At 29.7% G+C, this 14,666-nt stretch overlaps 1 protein-coding gene and 2 pseudogenes across 2 annotated transcripts in view; 1 reads left to right on the top strand and 2 right to left on the bottom strand.

Annotated features, from left to right (window-relative positions):
• The window catches only part of LOC140050083 (tRNA-splicing endonuclease subunit Sen34-like), a 64,764-nt gene that overhangs the window by 5,877 nt on the left and 44,221 nt on the right, over nt 1–14,666 (top strand). The gene's annotated exons all lie outside the window — the stretch shown is intronic.
• Nucleotides 2,283–5,905, bottom strand: LOC140045172 (angiopoietin-related protein 2 pseudogene; annotated as a pseudogene).
• LOC140045167 (angiopoietin-related protein 2 pseudogene) lies at nt 10,377–13,473 on the bottom strand (annotated as a pseudogene).

The following is a 14,666-nucleotide window of genomic DNA, read 5'->3' as shown; positions in this document are numbered from 1 at the left end:
ATGTTTTGCCTACATCTATGTTTTAGTGGTCATACAACAAAATAAAGTTTTTGCAAATTTCGGGTTACTTGTGCCATTGGTCAGATAGTCGGGTCAAAGGTCATTGACCTTTATTCATTAATAACTACTGCTAGTCTAGGACCTTGGTAAGATTTGTATGCATTTAATTTAGGAGAGAATATCTCAACTGTTATAGGATAATTAGACCCCAAGGAACAACATGGGATATGTGCCAAATTCGTTATCTGGGGCGAACATGCCCAAAATCGGGGTCAAAGGTTAGAAATGTGTGGTTCTTATATCTCGACAACCACTTGTCATACAGATTTGCTTTTGGTGTCAAATTGTTCAGAATATACATATTTATATTCAGTCTAACACAACTTTTACCCCAAAAAATGAAGGGCATCCACAATCATCTTCTGGGCAACAGGCAGAAGCCATTACAACCAACATACAGCCAATTACTAACATTCTGCAATCCATTCTGGATCACACTTGAAAGCTTCCTTACAAATTCACCCAATATAGAAGTACACTGGGAGAACAATCAAATGTTGGAAGCAATTATTTTGTTTTATAAATATTTAAATTTAAAAAAAATATACAATTCACCTTTATTTTCTACCATAATTCAATTTTATTTTCATAAAATCCATCATTATGTAATAACAATACATTATTATTTTAAAAAATTAGTATGCACTTATGCTGGAGAAACTTATATAAGCCCAGAGGGCTTTAAGGCTAGTTCCACCAGAAAAAAAGAATTAAAAAAGTATATATAAATGAATATTTCAAAAGTATTTTAATACTGTTAAATGACTATAATTTTATGCTACATACAAAAGAATATGTTATTTCCATTTGCTAAGTCATTATCTTTTCAATAAAATACTGATTTCAACCAATCATCATGCCACGTTCTTAAATTGTTGAAACTGTCAATAGGGACTCGTCTCTCTAATTTTAGAATTTAAGTTGTCAGTAGGCTAAATTAATATTCAAGTAAACATGTAATACTTACAATTGTATGTTCAATGTTCTCTACACTTCAGCTGAACGATGAATCTATCTGACAGTGCAATGTTGGAACACCTCTCTTTTATGGAACAACCCAGATGTTCTCAAATCCTTTCAACTGAAAGGTTTAATAGTAGGATTTTGCATAATCTCAAAGTTACAAATTATATTATACAGAACAATATTTGAATGTCATATAAGTTTGTTTGGATATTTTGTTATAAATGTTTCAGGTAATTGATTCGTGAATGAGATAACACTTTGTAATTTGCTTTTTGTAAACACTCAAGACAGAATTATCTTTGTTAGGACCTTTTAATTTGCTTAGCCAATTTGTTCGTGAATGAGATTAAACACTTTAGTAATTGGCTTTTTCAAGACAGGATGATATTAATGCTTGATTTTGATTAATGTCAATGAATTCCTGGCTATATACTGTCCCTTTCTCCTAGTTTCTCGGTCGCCAGTTGTCCATATGGTCCAGTGTTAACAATATCAACAGTAAATAACACAGAAACACTTTCATGCATTTATCTTTGTTGTATTTATATCAGAAAAAGAAAAATTAGTTAATCATTAATAAACTATTTTACAACAGGATTTGATGCCTCTCTGTAGTATTTTATGGACAAAAACAAGTTTTTCATCCACATTAATATTGAATTGCTTTTCAGGCATGAAGAGTAGGTTTTTCTAAAGAGTTATTTAGTTCTCAGCAGATTTCTGATGATATGTCTATTGTTGAGTTGTATCAATAACACTATCAATATTTATGATAAATAAAGCATCTGTAGGTAACGTTTAGTTTAGTAAAACTAATAATAATAAAAACATAATAATTTATACCATATGACTAGCCAAAGTAGTAGCTTATACTTAATAAATATATTTGATTCATTAAGGTATTACTAATATTAGCATAGATTTTTAAAATTCTGATGATTATTATTATTTTAATTTATTAACAAATCATAATGTATGTAGGCCCAATACAGTATGTATGATTAGTAATAATAATTATAGCACATTACTGAAATTTGTTTTATGTCATCATATGTTAAAAAATTATTTATAAAATTTGTTTTCAAGAGACAAAAATTAAAAAAATTACCATCACCAAATTCTATATTATTAATTTAAAACACTGAATTACTATAATTCAAAAAGTATGATAGCCAAACAGGATTATTGAATACATCTTGAAACAAATTAATATTTGCCGTTTTGTATGTCAAATTTCTAAAGTGATGAAAACTCTCTTATGGTGCTCTTTTAACCATCATCACTGTCTTCTTGAGACTTTCCCACTTGTTCTTGAAATGATACCAATATGTGCCAGTATAAGAAGTAGAAGATCCTGGTGTAAGGTAAAGCCCATTCAGGTTTGAATGAGTACAGGAATTGTGCCACCAAGCACCTTTGTATGCCTCAGCACAGTTACCACTATTCTTATCATTGTCTGTATCGTACGTTGAAAATTGTCCACCATTGCTATGTGCCAAAGAATCACCTAAACAAACCAAATATTATATCATCTTTAAGTTTACAGCATACATACAGTTTGTTTAATAGAATGGAGAAAATGAATACCGTATATGTGATGTAAAATGATACAATATACCCAATGAGTGTTTTGATTAATTATGTTTTTACGTTTAAATCCTCTTTTAGGGGATTTAATTTTGTTTTAAATCATAACAATTTTTTCAAATCTAGTGTTCTTGTTATTAGGCTTCTTATATTCTATACATTATACAATATGGTTATTTATTTTACTATATTATGATATTTTGTTGGTCATTCAATGTTTGCTTATTATTATACTTTGTTTTCTTTTTAGGGGATGACCCACATTTAATAGGGATGACCCACATTTAATAGGGATGACCCACATTTAATAGGGATGACCCACATTTAATAGGGATGACCCACATTTAATAGGGATGACCCACATTTTATTATTATACTTTGTTTTCTTTTTAGGGGATGACCCACATTTAATGGGGATGACTCACATTTAATAGGGATGACTCACATTTAATAGGGATGACTCACATTTAATAGGGATGACTCACATTTAATAGGGATGACTCACATTTAATAGGGATGACTCACATTTAATAGGGATGACTCACATTTAATAGGGATGACTCACATTTAATAGGGATGACTCACATTTAATAGGGATGACTCACATTTAATAGGGATGACTCACATTTAATAGGGATGACTCACATTTAATAGGGATGACCCACATTTAATAGGGATGACTCACATTTAATAGGGATGACTCACATTTAATAGGGATGACTCACATTTAATGGGGATGACCCACATTTAATAGGGATGACCCACATTTAATAGGGATGACTCACATTTAATAGGGATGACTCACATTTAATAGGGATGACTCACATTTAATAGGGATGACTCACATTTAATAGGGATGACTCACATTTAATAGGGATGACTCACATTTAATAGGGATGACTCACATTTAATAGGGATGACTCACATTTAATAGGGATGACCCACATTTAATAGGGATGACCCACATTTAATAGGGATGACTCACATTTAATAGGGAAGACTCACATTTAATAGGGATGACTCACATTTAATAGGGATGACTCACATTTAATAGGGATGACTCACATTTAATAGGGATGACTCACATTTAATAGGGATGACTCACATTTAATAGGGATGACTCACATTTAATAGGGATGACTCACATTTAATAGGGATGACTCACATTTAATAGGGATGACTCACATTTAATGGGGATGACTCACATTTAATGGGGATGACCCACATTTAATAGGGATGACTCACATTTAATAGGGATGACTCACATTTAATAGGGATGACTCACATTTAATAGGGATGACTCACATTTAATAGGGATGACTCACATTTAATAGGGATGACTCACATTTAATAGGGATGACCCACATTTAATAGGGATGACCCACATTTAATAGGGATGACTCACATTTAATAGGGATGACTCACATTTAATAGGGATGACCCACATTTAATAGGGATGACTCACATTTAATAGGGATGACTCACATTTAATAGGGATGACCCACATTTAATAGGGATGACTCACATTTAATAGGGATGACTCACATTTAATAGGGATGACCCACATTTAATAGGGATGACTCACATTTAATAGGGATGACTCACATTTAATAGGGATGACTCACATTTAATAGGGATGACCCACATTTAATAGGGATGACTCACATTTAATAGGGATGACTCACATTTAATAGGGATGACCCACATTTAATAGGGATTACTCACATTTAATAGGGATGACTCACATTTAATCATATTACACACAACATAAAATACAACTATGAAAATACAATGATAAACTTGACATTACTAAAACAGTAATACATTGGGAATGTTAAAACAATAATGAAAGAATAAAAATGTTTTTAAATATTTCATTTGTAATTTTATGTTATTTTCCATCTGCTGTATCTTAATTATTCTTTCTTTTAACTCAAGTATACTTTCAATACAAATGTACTGATTTCCAAAAACAACAATGAAAATGAAAGAGTATGATAAAAATTGTTTATACATGCTGGTACATAATTAGATACAACATGGGATTCTTCTGATGAGAACATATTCATTACATGTCGAAAATCCAAATAAAGATATGTTAACTGGGCTGTAAGCTTGTTTAAATAAATTATTCCAGTCAATGTTCTTATCATTTAACTCAGTATTATAATCAGTTATTATATAAAGTGATAAATGCAACAACAAAAAAGCGCACAGTGTGTGTTAGTCTATGTTATACTGCAAGGTACAAAGGTGTAGCTGGTCTACAAAGAAAAATAATAATGTTAGTTCTTTGTTTACTTGAAATGGATTTTTAGTGTAAAAATTGATTGATTGTACTAACCTGCAGTTCCTGTGTATCCATTGATTCTCATAAGATAATTAGACATCTCACTACCAACACGAAAGTGAGAATATCTTGCAAACTTCATTACATCCAAGTGGTCTGTCAACTCTACTAATAGCTCAAAATCCCCATCAGATGTTATACGGTTGATCTTTTCATTACCAAGCCAAAACTCTGAGTGCACATTTCCAAAACCCTTTTTGTAGTTGGCCCAATCGCGGTAGAAATTTTCTGAACCATCCTCTCTTCGTTGTATCACCTGGGATAAAAAATATAAACTTTACACATCAGCTGAACTATAAAAAATACATCAAAATCTAAATACCACATAATATATTTCAAATTGAATGTGTGACAAATTTAAAGTTTTTCATTTTTTGGCTCAAAAAATCTTTGCTTTTAACTTTTTATTGTTCATTAATATTACTTGCTGTCCATCCGCCATCTTTCCTCATGTCACAGTAGACCATAAACTCAGGTTATTCGTCGTGTGGCTGTATAAAATAATCACCACTTTGAGCAGAAGGATCATTTTCCAAAATTTCACCACAGTCCCTTAAAAAACACTTCTCTAAATATACAAAATAAATCAATTTTCTAACACTAGAAAATAACTTTCATGTATTTACTATATAGTTTGGTACTTTGGCCAACTTTTTACTCCTTACTTAATTGTTCCTGTTTTCTCTCTAATTATTTAGTAATATCATTTATTAAATTATACAAGATAGTTTTTACTAGATCCATTGTATACTTTAAACATTTTTATTTAAAAATTGCAAGAGGTAAGATTTAGAATTTAATTGTCTGATAGATGACATAGATGTCCAATAGATGACACATTTGTCTTTTTACAGTTTGTACCATTTCTGCTCTGCTGACCCGTTTCTTACCAGCTGGTTATAGAGTCATGCTACTTACTTCTAGAAGGGCATCCACAATCATCTTCTGGGCAGCAGGCAGCAGCCATCACAACCAACATACAGCCAATTACTAACATTCTGCAGTCCATTCTGTATCACACTTGAAAGCTCCTCACACAATATAACTGACAACAGAAGAGCAAACAACAAATGTTGTAGCAATTCTTATATCTTAAATTGAAGATAGTTGATGGGAATTTTCCTTTATTTTCTATCATAATTTGATAAAACACAAAATTTTATTTTTTTTAGAAAGTTAGGCATATTTTGGCAGACTGAATACTGAATAGCTGTATTTGTCCATTATCATTCTTCTTAAAGATTGGCAAATATTTATTAGTACAATTAAAAACAGATATATATAAAATATAAACAAACATTAAAAAATAGAATACACTCACATTATTGCACAAAAACTTAAAAAGATACAATTTAGAAGTTAAAATGCATATAAAGCTTAAAAAGTTGAAGTTCAAAAAGTAGATACAATTTGGAAGTTAAAAGTTAAAATACGATGAAATGCATAAAACGATTAAAATTATTTAAAATTTTATTGTTTTTGTGGTAATAACAACAGGATGAGAATCAAAATGTGAACGATAAAAATATTAATATTTGTTTTGTTTTAAACTCACGTTTGAGATAAGCCTTATAATATTGGTTTTTTCAAAGCCCAAGTGAATGGTACTGTTAATTAAATGATATCCATCATTGTTACATACAAGAGAAATATCATTGTTTATTTATTTATTTAGTCTTTCTTTATTCTAAAATACACTTTCAATACAATGTACTGATTTCAGTAAATAAAATACAGCATATAAATTGACAAAAGAAAATATAAAATTAAACCTAATATTGTCAAAATCAAATTAACACAATTAAAGCATGGAGCTATACATTTATAGCTCCATGATTAAAGTAAGCACATTTAAAGGTAAAAACAGAAATAATTGAGATTTTTAAACAAGATAAAAGAAGTTTTAATCATTGAGCATTAATTAGATTTAGTTTTGAATTTTGTGATTTGAAAGTTGATACTGTCATATCATAAAGATCATTTTTTATTTTGTTAGGTAGAAAGTTCCATAATATTGTAGATCTGTAATTAAAAGTTCTTTTACCTTGTGTATTATTCCATTTAGGTATTATCAAAGTGTTGTTACTTTGACTTCGTGTACCTTTATTGTGACTCTCTTCAGTAAATATAAATTGAGTTGATAAATAGGGTGGTGCATGTCCATTTAGGCACTTATTGTTATTTTCCAATTCATTATCTTTTCAAGAGAATACTGATTTTAACCAATCACAAGCTTTAGAAAGTCACAGAAATTCTAGTGTATTTTTCGCCTTTTTAAAATTTTAAGTTGTCAATAGACTTAATTAATGTACCCTACCAATAGAAATGTAATGCTATGTAAAACTATAATCAAATACGAGAATAATTGTTATTATAATATAACAGAAAATATTGTTAAGAATATATATAAGGACATTATAACAAAGAGTATTTATATCTGTTTTGTGGAGGACATTTTTGTCCCTCCGGTTTGTCAAAGAAAATAGGAAAAATATTTTGATAATTTGAAGATTGATTGGAAGCCATGTTGGTTATCTAATGTTTGTAAAATGAAAAATAAAAAATTAATACAATTTAATTACAAATTTTTAAATAGAATTTTAGCAACCAACAAAAGGTTGTTTATATGGAAACTAAAGGATACTAATAATATGTGGTAGATCTGGAGAGGTACAAGATGAGGAGCATATGTTTTTTACTTGTAAATTTATTGAAGGTTTTTGGACAAAAATAGAGATTGTTTTAAAGGTACCAATCATAAAACATGTCTTTTCAAAATCTGGTAATTGGAACAAGAAATATTCTTACTGATTTCATATATACCTTTGCTGCTTTCACGGTTTATAAACAAAAAGATACTGGCTGATGTTACAAATAAAAGTTATTTTAATTTATGGAAATCTTTTAAACAAGGAATTCTATTCAGAATAGAATGTGATATATTTTATAAGAGAGAAAAGCATAAAAAAATGGGAAAAAGTAAAAAATATTATTTTAGAAATTTAAAAATGTCACACAATTGTTAAATAATAACAATATAATAAATATGATTCCGACACAATACTAGTGTTCTAGTATTGTTTTTACCCTACCACTTTTATTTACTGTTGGTATATTAGTATATTTTATTTTGTGATGTTCTAATGGCAATAGTGAATCTATATTAAGTGATGTATATTTTGATAGAACTTTAGTCTATTTTCTAAATACTTTAACTTTTTTATTTATGTAAAATACTCAAAATAACAGAAACATGAACAAAACTTAGCTGCAGAGAAAGTTTTCTACTGAAACAAAAGTTGTTGACAATGAATGTTGATATAGATTATTGTAACAATTGTAAGGAATGAAATAAATGTGAGTGAATCTCACAAAAGACAAAAAAAAAACAAGAAATGTAATACTGTACTTACAATTGTATGTTCAATGTTCTCTACACTTTAGCTGAACGATGAATCTATCTGACAATGCAATGTTGGAACACATCTCTTTTATGGAGATTGTTTGGAGAACAACCCAGATGTTTTCTAACCAAAACTATTCAACTAAAAGGTTTTGTAATCTGAATGTTACAAATTGCATTATGCTGAACAATATTTGAATATCGTATAAGTTTGTTTGAATATTTTTGATAATTTGTTTAGCTAATTGATTCGTGAATGAGATGAAACTCTTTTTGTGAAAACATAAGACAGGATAGGATTTTCCCGATTTTCCTAACTACTAATTGATTCGTGAATGAGATGAACTCTTTTTGTGAAAACATAAGACAGGATTGGATTTTCCTAACTTCTAATTGATTCGTGTTGAGATGAAACACTTAGTATTTGCTATTGTTCAAGACAGAAGTGAATATTTGTGATTTTTATTATTTTTTATTTGTAAACTGGTTCGTGAATGAGATTAAACACTTTAGTAATTACTAACAGGACAGAATGATAAGCTATGTAACTACTTAACTACTAATTTCCAGGCACAGTCTCTTTCTACAAGTCTCTGTCCCCATGTTGTCCATATAGTCAAGTGTATAGTTATGAATAATACGGAAAATATGCAAAATGTGTGTAGGAAATAGCATTTTTTCCCTAATAACTTGGTATTTAGTGAACATATATGCACATACTTAGTAGTATGTGTATAGATTGTTTAATTCTAATAGTTTTTTAAAGTAGATTCAACATTAATTGTTGATGTCATTTACAATTGGTTTGATTTTTTAATTATTTTCTACATTCATTAGATTAGATTCATCGGATCGCACACGTTATTCCTTTATTTTAGATGAGGATGTACATTGAGTTTCCTGTCAGCTCTGCACAGATATGACAGCCTTGACTTTGTTTTATTGATTCACTTACTTTAATATTTATGGGCATTATGTTTGGCGAAGCAATTTTCTGCATAGAGGGCAGCATAACTAAAATCATGATATATCAAGAATACAACATTTGATTTTATACCAACACAACTGTTGCATAAATAAAGAAAATGTTGTGTAAGGTGCATGACGTTCGTAATTCCTCCAAGATCATTGATCACAAATCATTTGGTATAGATTGACTAATATAGCATCAAGACACTGAGTTATGTTAGCCTCTTGTTAGTTTGTACTCTAAAATGGAGTTGCATTTGTTGGTGTTTTTTTGTTGTAAAAGTACAATATTGGCTTGGAAGTGTAAACCCATAAACCTTATTGTTGCTTAGTATCTAGTAGCTGTTTCCTGTACAATATTCTTAAGACCAATAAAATAAGAGATATAATTAATAGATCATACACATTTCATTGTAGTTTAATTAATTTTAATTCTTTCAACAATACAGTACAGTTTTGTTCCTGCCAATGATGCCCATCTCGTCCAAAAATATGCTTAATATGTTTTTGGTCACTATTGTATGGTTTTCAGCGAGCAAATAGTATGTTTTTTTGTCAGTGGTTACAGTATTTAGTTTTCAGAAGATTTCTGATGTGTGTGTAATTGTATCGTATCACAAGTTTATCTATAAGTATCATCTGCAGATATAGTTTTATTAATTATTATGTAAAATTAGTATCAATAATACATGATTTTTAACAATTCTGATAATATAATATTAAAATTATATAATATTAATAAATTATGATGAACAAAATATAAATAGGTACTGTATGTGATTAATAATAATTTAAGAAAATTACAGTTCAAATTAAATTTATTTTCATATGTTAAAACATTTATAAATTTGTTTTTCAGAGACAAAAAGTTATGAAAATTGCACCAAATTCAAGTTTTCATTATTAAATTAAATTAATTAATATAACACTAAAAAGGATAGGCAAACAGGATTGTTGACCTCACTACATCTTGAAAAAAAATTAAATATTTTCCATTTTGTATATTCATAAGTCAAATTACTAGTGATAATGAAAACTCTCTTATGGTGCTCTTTTAACCATCATCACTGTCTTCTTGAGACTTTCCCACTTGTTCTTGAAATGATACCAAACTATGCCAGTATTAGAAGAAGATCCTGGTGTAAGGTAAAGCCCATTCAGGTTTGAATAAGCACAGGCATTGTACCACCAAGCACCTTTGTGGTGGTCAGCACAGTTAAGTGTTGAATCCACATCATTGTCTCTATCGTACGTTGAAAATTGTCCACCATTGGCATATGCTAAAGAATCACCTACACAAACCAAATATTATATCATCTTTAAGTTTACAGCATACAAACAGTTTGTTTAATAGAATGTAGAAAATGAATACTGTATATGCGATGTAAAATGATACAATATACACAATAAGTGTTTTGATTAATTATGTTTTTACATTTAAATCCTGTTTTAGGAGATTTTAATTTTGTTTTAAATCATAACAATTTTTTCAAATCTAGTGTTCTTGTTATTAGGCTTCTTATAATTATTCTATACATTATACATATGGTTATATATTTTACTATATTATGATATTTTGTTGGTCATTCAATGTTTGCTTATTATTATTCTTTTTTTTTCTTTTTAGGGGATGACCCACATTTAATAGGGATGACCCACATTTAATAGGGATGACCCACATTTAATAGGGATGACTCACATTTAATAGGGATGACTCACATTTAATAGGGATGACCCACATTTAATAGGGGATGACCCACATTTAATAGGGATGACTCACATTTAATAGGGATGACTCACATTTAATAGGGGATGACCCACATTTAATAGGGATGACTCACATTTAATAGGGATGACTCACATTTAATAGGGATGACTCACATTTAATAGGGATGACTCACATTTAATAGGGATGACTCACATTTAATAGGGATGACCCACATTTAATAGGGATGACTCACATTTAATAGGGATGACTCACATTTAATAGGGATGACTCACATTTAATAGGGATGACTCACATTTAATAGGGATGACTCACATTTAATAGGGATGACTCACATTTAATAGGGATGACTCACATTTAATAGGGATGACTCACATTTAATAGGGATGACTCACATTTAATAGGGATGACTCACATTTAATAGGGATGACTCACATTTAATAGGGATGACTCACATTTAATAGGGATGACTCACATTTAATAGGGATGACCCACATTTAATAGGGATGACTCACATTTAATAGGGATGACCCACATTTAATAGGGATGACTCACATTTAATAGGGATGACTCACATTTAATAGGGATGACTCACATTTAATAGGGATGACTCACATTTAATAGGGATGACTCACATTTAATAGGGATGACTCACATTTAATAGGGATGACTCACATTTAATAGGGATGACTCACATTTAATAGGGATGACTCACATTTAATAGGGATGACCCACATTTAATAGGGATGACTCACATTTAATGGGGATGACCCACATTTAATAGGGATGACTCACATTTAATAGGGATGACTCACATTTAATAGGGATGACTCACATTTAATAGGGATGACTCACATTTAATAGGGATGACCCACATTTAATAGGGATGACTCACATTTAATAGGGATGACTCACATTTAATAGGGATGACTCACATTTAATGGGGATGACCCACATTTAATAGGGATGACTCACATTTAATAGGGATGACCCACATTTAATAGGGATGACCCACATTTAATAGGGATGACTCACATTTAATAGGGATGACTCACATTTAATGGGGATGACCCACATTTAATAGGGATGACTCACATTTAATAGGGATGACTCACATTTAATAGGGATGACTCACATTTAATAGGGATGACTCACATTTAATAGGGATGACCCACATTTAATAGGGATGACCCACATTTAATAGGGATGACTCACATTTAATAGGGATGACTCACATTTAATAGGGATGACTCACATTTAATCATATTACATACAACATAAAATACAACTATGAAAATACAATGATAAACTTGACATTACTAAAACAGTAATACATTGGGAATGTTAAAACATTAATGAAAATGAAAGAATAAAAATATTTTTAAATATTTCATTTGTAATTTTATGTTATTTTCTATCTTCTGTATCTTAATTATTCTTTCTTTTAACTCAAGTAAACTTTCAATACAAATGTACTGATTTGTAAATGAAAGAGTATGTTAAAAAACGTTTATACATGCTGGTACAAAATTAGATACAACAATGAAAATGAAAGAGTATGATAAAAAACGTTTATACATGCTGGTACATAATTAGATACAACATAGGATTCTTATGGTATGTTGAATTTCCTGGGCTGTAAGCTTGTTTAAACCATTTAATTCCCATCAATGTTCTTATCTTTTAACTCAGTATTATATTCAGTTATTATATAAAGTGATAAATGCAACAAAAAAGCACACAGTGTGTTAGTCTATTTCTATTGCAAGGTACAAAGGTGTAGCTGGTCTACAAAGAAAAATAGTACTGTAATAGTTCTTTGTTTACTTGAAATGGATTTTTAGTGTAAAATTTGATTGAATGTACTAACCTGCAGTTCCTGTGTATCCACCGATTGTCAAAGCATAGTTAGAATCCTCAGTATCAATAAGAAAGTGAGAATATCTTGCAAACTTCCTTACATCCAAGTGGTCAGTCATTTCTACTAAGAGCTCAAAATGTCCATCAAATGTTATACGGTTGATGTTTTCGTTACCAAGCCAGAACTCTGAGTAGACATTTCCAAAACCCTTTTTGGAGTTGGCCCAATTGCGGTAGAACTTTTCTGAACCATCCTCTCTTCGTTGTATAACCTGGAAAACAAAGAAACTTTACAAAACAGCTGTGTACAATTTATCTTGTGACCTTGATCAAAATTATAGTTTAATAGTTAAGTATAATTATAGATGAAAAGAAAAGAAATCTTTGCCTTTTAACTTTTCATTGCTTATTAATATTACTTACTGTCCATCCGCCATCTTTCCTCATGTCACAGTAGACTATAAACTTTGGTCTTCCATCAGTTGGCTCTATCACATAAGCACCACTTCGAGCAGCAGGATCATTTTCCAAAATGTCTCCACAATCTCTCATAAAACACTTATCTATATAATATATACAAATGTTATCCAATTCTTTAAACTAAAAATATCTAACATTCTTTAGTTTGGTACTTTTATGCTTTGGCCAACTTTGTACTCCTTAATTTTGTTTGTTTTCTTCCTCATTGTTTAGTAGTATCATTTAATTTAAATAAATTATACAAGATAGTCTCTTTACTACTGTAGGTCCAATTAAGTGCTTTAAACGTTAAAAAAAAGTGTAAGAGGTAAGATTTAATATAATTAGGTTTATAGGACAGCTACAAAAATTGTCCACTTAATGACACATTTTCTTTAAGATACATTTCTACTCTTCTGACCCGTTTCTTACCAGCTGTATAGAGTCATGCTACTTACGTCTAGAAGGGCATCCACAATCATCTTCTGGGCAGCAGGCAGCAGCCATCACAACCAACATACAGCCAATTACTAACATTCTGCAATCCATTCTGTATCACACTTGAAAGCTCTTTCACAAAATATAACTGACAACAGAAGAGCAAACAACAAATGTTATAGCAATTCTTATATCTTAAATTGAAGATAGTTGATGAGAATTTTCCTTTATTTTCTATCATAATTTGATAAAACACAAAATTGTATTTTTTTAGAAAGTTAGGCATATTTTGGCAGACTGAATACTGAATATCTGTATTTGTCCATTATCATTCTTCTTAAAGATTGGCAAATATTTATTAGTACAATTAAAAACAGATATATATATAAAATATAAACAAACATTAAAAAATAGAATACACTCACATTATTGCACAAAACTTAAAAAGATACAATTTAGAAGTTAAAATGCATATAAAGCTTAAAAAGTTGAAGTTCAAAAAGTAAATACAATTTGGAAGTTAAAAGTTAAAATACGATGAAATGCATAAAACGGTTAAAATTATTAAAAATTGTATTGTTTTTGGTAATAACAACAGGACGAGAGTCAAAATGTGAACGATAAAAATATTAATATTTGTTTTGTTTTAAACTCACGTTTGAGATAATAATATGGTTTTTTTTAAAGCCCAAGTGAATGGTACTGTTAATTAAATGATATCCATCATTGTTACATACAAGAGAAATATCATTGTTTATTTATTTATTTAGTCTTTCTTTATTCTAAAATACACTTTCAATACAATGTACTGATTTCCAAAGTGGTTCAGTAAATAAAATACAGCATAT

The sequence above is a fragment of the Antedon mediterranea genome, chromosome 1, assembly GCF_964355755.1.
Source record: "Antedon mediterranea chromosome 1, ecAntMedi1.1, whole genome shotgun sequence".
Lineage (NCBI taxonomy): Eukaryota > Metazoa > Echinodermata > Crinoidea > Comatulida > Antedonidae > Antedon > Antedon mediterranea.
The sequence above is the reverse complement of the archived record's forward strand: the minus strand, read 5'-3'. Positions and strand labels throughout refer to the sequence as shown.